The sequence below is a fragment of the Amblyomma americanum genome, chromosome 5 (assembly GCF_052857255.1).
Source record: "Amblyomma americanum isolate KBUSLIRL-KWMA chromosome 5, ASM5285725v1, whole genome shotgun sequence".
Taxonomy (NCBI): domain Eukaryota; kingdom Metazoa; phylum Arthropoda; class Arachnida; order Ixodida; family Ixodidae; genus Amblyomma; species Amblyomma americanum.
Window position 1 is genome coordinate 174,355,941 of NC_135501.1, and position 9,449 is coordinate 174,365,389.

The window sequence follows — 9,449 nt, forward strand, 5'->3', positions numbered from 1 at the left end:
TTCACTGACATGGCACAGCACACGGCCCTCTAGAATTTCGCCTCCATCGAAATTCGATCGCCGCGGCCGGGATCAAACCCGCGTCTTTCGGGCCAGCAGCCGAGCGCCATGACCACTCAGCCACCGCGAAGGCTAAGAGTACCTGTATGAGTAACTCGACAAATAAGGCAGGCATTTTTGTATGATGTTTTTCTCACGTTTATTTCTGAGCGGCGTTTGTGTCATGAATCATAGTTCAAGCTGCTTCTGTGTTTGCAAGATTGTCGTCATCATCCGCCTGACTACGCCTACTGCACCACAAAGGCTACTCCCATGGCTCTCCAATTAACTCTGCCCTGTGCCAGTTGCGGCCATCCCATCCCTGCAAACTATTAAATCTCATCTGCCCCCTGCTATGCTTTCCTTCTCTTTAAATCCATTCTGTTAATCTTAAAGACCATCATTCCCTGCCCACGCTCATCATTACAGTAAACCTGAAAATGAAACACTTGTGCAATGTAAGACGCATTTGTGATAGTTTCCTGCCGGTAGGACACATAGTAATAAGTAGTAAATGGCTTCACGAAGACGTTAAATAACCCCTGGTGGTCGAAATTCCCGGAGCCCTTCACTACTGCGTCCCTCATAGCCCGAGTCGCTTTGGGACGTTAACACATAATAAACCAAACTAAACCAGGCTTGGAAGACAAAACGACCCAATGGGCTGTCCTGTTGGTTTAAACCACCCGACCTCACTCTCACTGTCGCGTATTAGTGGAAAGGACGCGAAATAAAATTTTGCAAATAAAAATATCCCGGACCTCCAGGAATGCGGGTCTGATGCTTGCTTAAGCCAGTTTGACATGCCAGCGAAAACGCTCGTGATTTTTGCCACCGCGGCGCAAAAACATGGTTATAGCGGCTTGAGTGGTGACCGGATGATGGTGGTGGTAGTGGTTTTAATAAAAATAATAGCAAAAGGAAGGAAAAGATTTTTGCTAGCCCCGGCATCTGCCATCGATACTGAAGCACCTGAGCTGTGGCAGCGGAAATAAAGGATAGCAGGCAGAATGGAGAAATTAAATGAAAGTGGTGAGGGGACAGGAAGAGAGGATAAGGGGGTGCCATCGATACTGAAGCACCTGAGCTGGGGCAGCGGAAATAAAGGATAGCAGGCAGAATGGAGAAATTAAATGAAAGAGGTGAGGGGACAGGAAGAGAGGATAGGGGGAGAAGTAATATGTACAAACTATTTACACAATAAGAAATGTGTCCAGGTTGTGCGCGTGATTAGTTCATTTTAGAGGAATTAAATCACACACGCGCACAGCACTGTGTTGGTTACAACTGGAGTGGGCGTAGTTATTAATTGTTCAAGGTAGAACTCGCGGAGCGTTCGGTCACTGTGTGTAACTACTTGACGGTGAACAGACGGGACGTCAAGCCCGTGTGTTCGAGGAATGCACAGAGGCTCACCAAAGTTCGCTCACGAGTGCGCGCACTGCCCTGCGGCCACAATAGCGTCTTGATGGAGTCTGGTAGTATGCCCTGCGCCCTATAGGCCGCGAGCATATCGCGACGAGCATCGACGAACGCGGCACAGTGAAGGAACAGGTGTTCTAGTGTTTCCACTGAGAGATAGGTGCCGTAGTGGAGGGCTCCGGAATAATTTCGACCACCTGGGGATCTTTAACGTGCACTGACATCGCCCAGCACACGGGCGCCTTAGCGTTTTTCCTCCATAAAAACGCAGCCGCCGCGGTGGGGTTCGAACCCGGGAACTCCGGCTTAGGGCGCTCGACTACTGAACCGGAGTTCCCGGGTTCGAACCCGACCGCGGCGGCTGCGTTTTTATGGAGGAAAAACGCTAAGGCGCCCGTGTGCTGTGCGATGTCAGTGCACGTTAAAGATCCCCAGGTGGTCGAAATTATTCCGGAGCCCTCCACTACGGCACCTATCTCTTCCTTTCTTCTTTCACTCGCTCCCTTATCCCTTCCCATACGGCGCGGTTCAGGTGTCCAACGATATATGAGACAGATACTGCGCCATTTCCTTTCCCCAAAAGCCAATTATTAATTATTAACCGCATCCGTCACACACATCACTCGTCGCGATTCCGTGACGCACCCGTCGTTCCCCGGGCCAGACGCAGCCAATGCGCGCGCGGAGGATCATTGCACGTTGTGACCGTGTAAGTGCGCGACAGCCGGTGACACTGTCGATGCGCCCACATCCCGCAATGCGTGGGTCGGGGTGCTGCTTTCGGAGATGGTCATGGATGGAAGCTAAGCAGCCTTGGGCTCGGTCAGTACTTGGAAGGGAGACCGGAGCGGCAATTAGTGGTTTTTAGGGAAATAAATGGCGTAGTAACTCTCTCACTCTTTAGTGGACACCTAAAACGCGCCGTAAGGGGATTGAGGAAGTGAAAATTACTCTAGAGCCCTCCGCAACGGGACCTCCTTCCTTTCTTCTCTCACTCTCTCATTTATCCCCTCCTTTACGGCGCGGTGCGGCAGATGTTGTGTCATTGCCAGATGTGTGGCAGATGTGCCATTGCCTTCCTCAAAAAACAATTTTTCTTTTTCCAAAACCCGCCGCGGTGGCTCAGTGGTTAGCGCACTCGGCTACTGATCCGGAGTTCCCGGGTTCGAACCCCACCGCGGCGGCTGCGTTTCGATAGAGGCAAAACGCTAAGGCGCCCGTGTGCTGTGCGATGTCAGTGCACGTTAAAGAACCCCAGGCGGTCGAAATTATTCCAGAGCCCTCCACTACGGTACCTCTTCCTTTCTTCTTTCACTCCCTCCTTTATCCCATTTCCTTTCCCAAAAAAACCAATTTTCAATTTTCAATGGAATTCCAACCACGCGCTAAGGGAGGCATAAAGGAGGGAGGGAAAGAAGAAAGGAAAAAAAAGGTGCCGTAGAGGAGGTCTCTGGAATAATTTCGACCACCTGGGGGATTTTTAACGTGCACTAACATCGCACAGAGCCCAAAAACCAGTTATTATTATTAGTATTCTTTTTCCATAAATTGGTTTTTATAGTGCCTCATCACCTGCGGCGGTGGCTCAGTGGTTAGCGCGCTCGGCTACTGATCCGGAGTTCCCGGGTTCAAACCCGACCGCGGCGGCTGCGTTTCGATAGAGGCGAAACGCTAAGGCGCCCTTGTGCTGTATGATGTTAGTACACGTTAAAGATCCGCAGGTGGTCGAAATTATTGCGGAGCCCATCACTAGGGCACCACTTTCTTCCTTTCTTCTCTCATTGATTCCTTTATCCCTTCCATTTACGGCGCGGTTCAGGTGTCGTCGATATGTAGGTCTGATACTGCGCCATTTCCTTTACCCCAAAACCAAGTTTCAATTTTCGATGGAATCGCAAGCGCGCTCTAAGGGAAGGAATAAAGGAGGGAGGGAAAGATGAAAGGAACAGAGAGAGAGAGAGAGATAGAAATAACATTTATTAGCACCCGTCAAAAGGATGATGGGTATCCGAGGCGCCGCTCGGTCCCAGCCATGTCCTCCCCCTCAGTCGACGGGAATCTCTTGGACCTCAGCAGCGGCAAGGGCGAGACGGTTGACTTCTCGTTGTTGATTGTCGTCCTCGTTGTGAAGCAGTGCCTAAACAGATGCCGTAGAGGAGGTCGCTTGAATAATTTCGACCACCTAGGGGATTTGTAACGTGCACTAACATCCCACAGACCCCGCCCAATGGCTCAGTGGTTAGAGCGCACGGCTAGTGAACCGGAGTTCCCGGGTTCGAACCCGACCGCGGCGGCTGCGTTTTTACGGAGTCGAAACGCTAAGGCGCCCGTGTGCTTTGCGATGTCAGTGCACGTTAAAGATCCCCAGGTGGTCGAAATTATTCCGGAGCCCTCCACTACTGCACGTCTTTCTTCCTTTATTCTTTCAATCCCTCCTTTATCCCTTCCCTTACGGTGCGGTTCAGGTGTCCAACGATATATCAGACAGATACTGCGCCCTTTCCTTTCCTCAAAATCCAATTATTATTATTACTAACATCGCACAGAACACGGGCGCCGAGTGCGTTTCGCCTCCATGGAAACGCGGCTGCCGCGGCCGGGTTTGCACCTGGGTACCCCGGATCAGTAGCGGAGCACCTTAACCACTGAGCCACAGCGGCGGGGTCCATTTTGGTCTATTTTTCTTTCGCATGGGCACTGTCACCCGCCTCTTCAAGATGTGTTTTTGTCACGAATTGCGCATTAACATATCATGCGCCAAGAGTCAGGTGATGAATCACCCATAACGAGCAAGCAATCGGTGGATGGAAAGTCAGAAAAAAGAACGCAATAGGCACGCAAAGAAGATTCGCGCGGCGAAAGATCAGACAAGGTAGAAGAGGAGCTTTGCCCCGTGCTGGCACGCGCTCACGGAGCAGAAGAAGAAGAAGACACCACGAAGAAGCGTCGTCTCTCGCTGCTCTGCAAGCTTCAAGAAAGTGCTTTCTGGCAAGTACGCATAGCCCCAACTTTTCATACCTTTGGTCTTCGGAGATTTCCACTGGCACTACTGCAAAGTCTTTGCACTGTCCCCTTTCCATCGCCTCGTCAATATTCTTTTGTCGCCGTCTTTCCTGGTAGAAATCACTAAACAGCTAGTCTGCCGCTCTGTCGCAGTGCCCCTTGCGTCTTGCTAACGAGCGTGATGACGTGGGTTCAATTCTGAGCTGCGCTAGAACGCTTTTAATGAACAGGACTGGAAAAGGAATCGTGGGGGGGATTTCGGTATGCCTTGAAGGTAACCTGAACCAGCACCTTGACAGCGACAACAAAAGCCTTGGAGAAAGTACAGTACAGAGAAATTAACTGCAGGCAACTGGCGCCTTGTCGCTTTTTTCAAGTGAAGCTCTCTGTTTCGTGTTCCCTCGCCTTGAGGCGTATCCTCGCTTTCCAGTGCAGTGAAAGGCAATGTGCCCCATGAAAACCCTGGTCTCATTACAATACTAGAATTCTGAGTGCCAGTGAGGATTAGCGCGGGTTTTATTCCCTTCCTTCGCCAATGGCGGCTGCTTTATTACGTCATGCCAGAGAGCAGCCATAATAAAAACGGTCGTTTCTAAACGGGCTCTGTTGGCAACTTAAACGCGACTGCCGCCCATGACGTAATGAACACGACTGTAATGTTTATGGAATGTTCATGCGATGTGTGAGGACTCCTTCATTTACACCGCGTCTTTGCGCGCTCCCAGGTGGCCATGTCGAAGGAGCCCAGCCAGCTAAAGAACACCAAAAAAGGCCTCCAGAAGACCCGTCGGAGCGTGAGCAGTGTACACGCCCCTGTGACCTCCACGGTGGACGGATCTTCATCGGGCATGGTCTCTGGCACCAGGAGCTCCTCCTACCCATCGCCATCCACTGCAACCTGCAGCGTCGCAGCCGCCAACCAAGGACAAAAAACCGACGCTGGGCCACTCGTCGACAAGCCGCTTGCCACCGAAGCCGGAGTTGTGTCGTCAGTGCCGGTAGCAGCTGGCGAGCGAAGCAAGCAACTTGAGTTCAGTGATGCAACGCCAGCGGGCTACCCAGCTGACGTGGTGCCGCTGTCAAATGCACTGGGTGCAGTCGCTGTTCCGGTGGCTACTCAGGTAGTAACACGTGCTTGCCTTTGATTACAGTTCATACGTAGTCTGACTCCTCGGTGTGGCTGGTTTGGTAAACATATCTAGTGATAACTGCTTTCTTAGTCTCGCCCAAATATGGTTCGAAAGGCAGAACAACACGATCTTATTTCTTCACGAGTAACTTAAAGTCTCCACTCGGATCGATTGTCCGTGATGAATGAGAAGCAGCGGTCAAGTGGGATTCAATAATTAGAACGAGCAAGCCGATCCGCGGATTCCGCAAGAAGCGTCACCTGTTTGATAGGGAGGAAACCGACGCAAGGAGCAGCGGGCTCACTGGAGGAATGAGCAGAAACGCATAGATCACAGACATGTCTGGTATTCTGGGAAGTAGGTGAGGGAGGGTCATTTTGTAAAGCTAATTCTCTGCGCAGCAGGTGGTGGAGCCTGGACACAGCTCTAGACGTCTACTGAGGTTACGCACAGCACTGTGTGCTCTGATTTTAAGGCCGTCATTTCTTTGTTCTTCGTGTTTTTCAGGCGTGTTACCACGTCGAGTTACCATGCAGTTACCTCGAAAAGCGTATAACAGCTGTTTTTTACCGGTGCTCAATTACGGGGCAGAAACTTGGAGGCTAACGAAAACGGTTAAACTTGAATTGAGGACAACGCATCGTGCTATGGAAATAAAAATATTACGTGTAACGATAAGTGACTGCAAAGTGCACCAGGAAACAGTTGATCAGGCAAAGGGCAATAGTGGAAGGTGTATCAATTAATGGCATCTTATGCGAAAGCTACAAGAGTAAAGGGACTTGGGCAGGTCGTCTAATCCGAACGCAAAATAACCAATGGTCGTTTACGTTAACGGACTGGATAGCCTGAGAAGGTGAGTATAGCAGGAGGCGGCAGATAGTTTGGTAGGTGGATGAGAATAGAAAGTGTGCGGCGATAACTTGGTCGCAGCTGACATGGGACCATGTTAATTGGAGAGGTATGGGAGAGGCCTCAGTCCTGCAGTGGGCAGGCAGTGAGACCATGTGAAGTTATGAAGAGTGTTTTTCGGTAGATGAAAACTTTTCATTGGGCTTGAACATCCCTGGCATCAATAACCATCCCTAATTTCATCAAGCGCATTTTCTCTTCAGCTAAGCCGTGTTTTCTCTCTGACGTCATAGCGCTGCGTCATTAACATTTCAGCAATGACCCGTTTCTTTCTAGCCAGTAAGCGTTCGCAACCTATGTGCCTAACCTTATAAACCTATTTAGTCGCATGCAAATAAAGAACGAAGGACCAAATGCCCCTCAATGGGTCATTCGAGCCATTGTTGTTGACTTGTAACTTTGACACCGCTGTGAGTCACGTTGAACCTAGCAGGTAGATAAATAGGTAGCTAGGCGGACAGGTAGTCCAATCTGAGCAAAGAGGAGGAAACTCGCTGAAGTGAGAGCCTACTCTAGTATCACAGACCCTTAAACCTGGTAGCGTGATATCGCAGGTGGCTGGCAGGAGCAAGAGGATTCATTACGGATTAATGAACCGCACCGGTGGCCGAGTGGTTGAGCGTCCGCCTCGCATGCGGGAGGTGCGGGGTTCGATCCCCACTGCCGCCGGGTACCTATCGGTGATACAAAGGGTAAAAACATTCCCCTGGCCTGGTTCTCGGCTATAGTAAGGGCTGAAATACTTGGGAAATGTATTTTTGACCCCACCTTGAGAAATCTAAAAATACCTTGTGCCATGGCGCTATTTGGTAATAGATGCCCTTGCGCCATAAAAATCCATAGTCATAAACATTGCGGGTTAAAAGACTAACCGCAACACCATTATAAATAGTCGATGCTTTGGCAGGTGGGCGTCCTCTGAGGGGCATCTGCAACTGGGGTCAAAGCTCTATCCGCCTATAAATTCGGTCTTTAAAGCATGATGAGAAGTGTCGATTGACGTAACTCCGCGGTAGGCCAGGCAAGCCAAGCAGTACCAGGTTTGACCGTTGTGTGCAGTTCTGTCGCCTCACCGGCCGCTCCTGAAACTTATGCCCTGCATATCACTACGAGAACTGTCAATAAAACCTGTAGCTCTCGCGAACAGTGCTCCTCTCAAAATGCTGAAGCATGACGGGCGTGGGCATGCCACCGTGACACGAAATCAGATGGCTTAAAAGAGGCGCTTGACGTCTCGATTGTGTGCCGGGCATATTAGCAGTGCTACTGCTTCGTTTGTCGTCTTCTGGGGCCCATGTTCCCGTAAGAAGACCTTTACCTTTGTCCGTGTTATTCTGTCACTACAGTGTGTTGTGTCATGAGGTGACTGATATCGCTGTCGCTTGAGCTCAAAATAGTCCCTCTGCGGTCCACGGGAATGTCCGCTGCGATGCTTCACTGATCTTTTGTAGTCTGTTCATATAGCCGCATACAGTTACTAAAACTAATACTAATAACCGCAAAGAGGATAGTCTCTGGGTGCTTGTAAGACTCGAATAGGGTCCCATTTGAAGTCAATGTGGGTTGCTCAACACGCGCCACTGTTGGCCCAACCTGACGAATACTTCGTCGGTTCTATGTTAAACTAATATGTCACCCTAAGTGGAGCGGAGGTTAGTTTTGGGAGTTTTGCCGGAACGGCCCACCATCGGCAGTCTATTGGTATCGGTCTCTTAGTCGGCCTTCATAAAGCTGAAATGTGGCCTATGTAGGTAGAATTTCGGACGGTGGGCATGGCTAGTCATTGGCAAACTCAAATGACAGAAATGCGGAATCGGAAAGGCCATGATTGTTTCTAACCTGCCAGCCCCTTGCCGTCAGTGCACGACGTAGGCATTAGACGGCCTGCCTCAGCTCTAGCCATAGTTTTACAAGCATGATTCCACTATCTTGTACTACCTGGAATCGTTCGCGTTTTGCACTCCATCTCATTAGCACCCATAGGAATTGAGGATGGTGTCAACTGTAGATGCCATGCATTTAGCTTGTATAGTAATCAATAAGGAGGGTCCAATACATGAACATACCTTCAGGTGTCGCTGACGAAGGGGAGAACCAGGCGCAGTCGAAGAAGCCAGTCAGTGGCCAAGCCCCAGAACCGACGGACGACCGAGGCGGTCTCCAATGTAGACGTTCCGCTTCGTGAACCTCCTACGACGTCCGTCGCGGGCACCGAGGCCAACGCGAAGCGCTCGGAAAACCCTGAGGCAGTCGGTGACAAGACCCAGGGAGAATCCGAGGCTGCAACCAGGGAGCGACCACAAGTGCCAGTGTTTAACGAAGAAGCGCCGCTGAAGGAGGCACTGGCCCAAGGAGCGGCCGCCCAGCCACCGTTGCCGAAGGTAAAGGCGCCCCTTGCTCCTAATTTCTTGACCAGCACCTTTTGGCAGTTTTACAGGTTTAGCTATATGTATAGTAGGAGACAACTTAAAAAAAACACCAGTTGCTAACGTTGGGCCACTGTCTGCGGCATGCTGAATTACTCCGCTAGCCAATCTCACCAATAAATGAAAACGTCGTTTTAATGTTTTACTTCACTGAACGAGCCGGATATCAAGATTATACAGCTTATATATTTTTTTGTTGTGGTCAGTTTCTTGTTTTAGGTAGCAAAAAAAAAAAGGGTTGACTACGGGCTACTTTTTTGTCGTGGCAGAATTCTGTGCGGCGGTCCTGAATCGGGCGGAGGTTCGCTGCAGACTTAAGTTGTATTCCACTATAGAAGATAACACTAAATCTCGTCCTACTCTTCAACCACGTGACAGATCTCGACAAACAGCAGCTGCAGTGCGACATTTGAGCGATAGCACAGCTTCACGTTTGAGCGATGTGCGACAGAAGCGGTCCAACGGGTCTACAACCCCTCTCTCCCACTTATTCTCCATCACAGCACGCAATTCTATC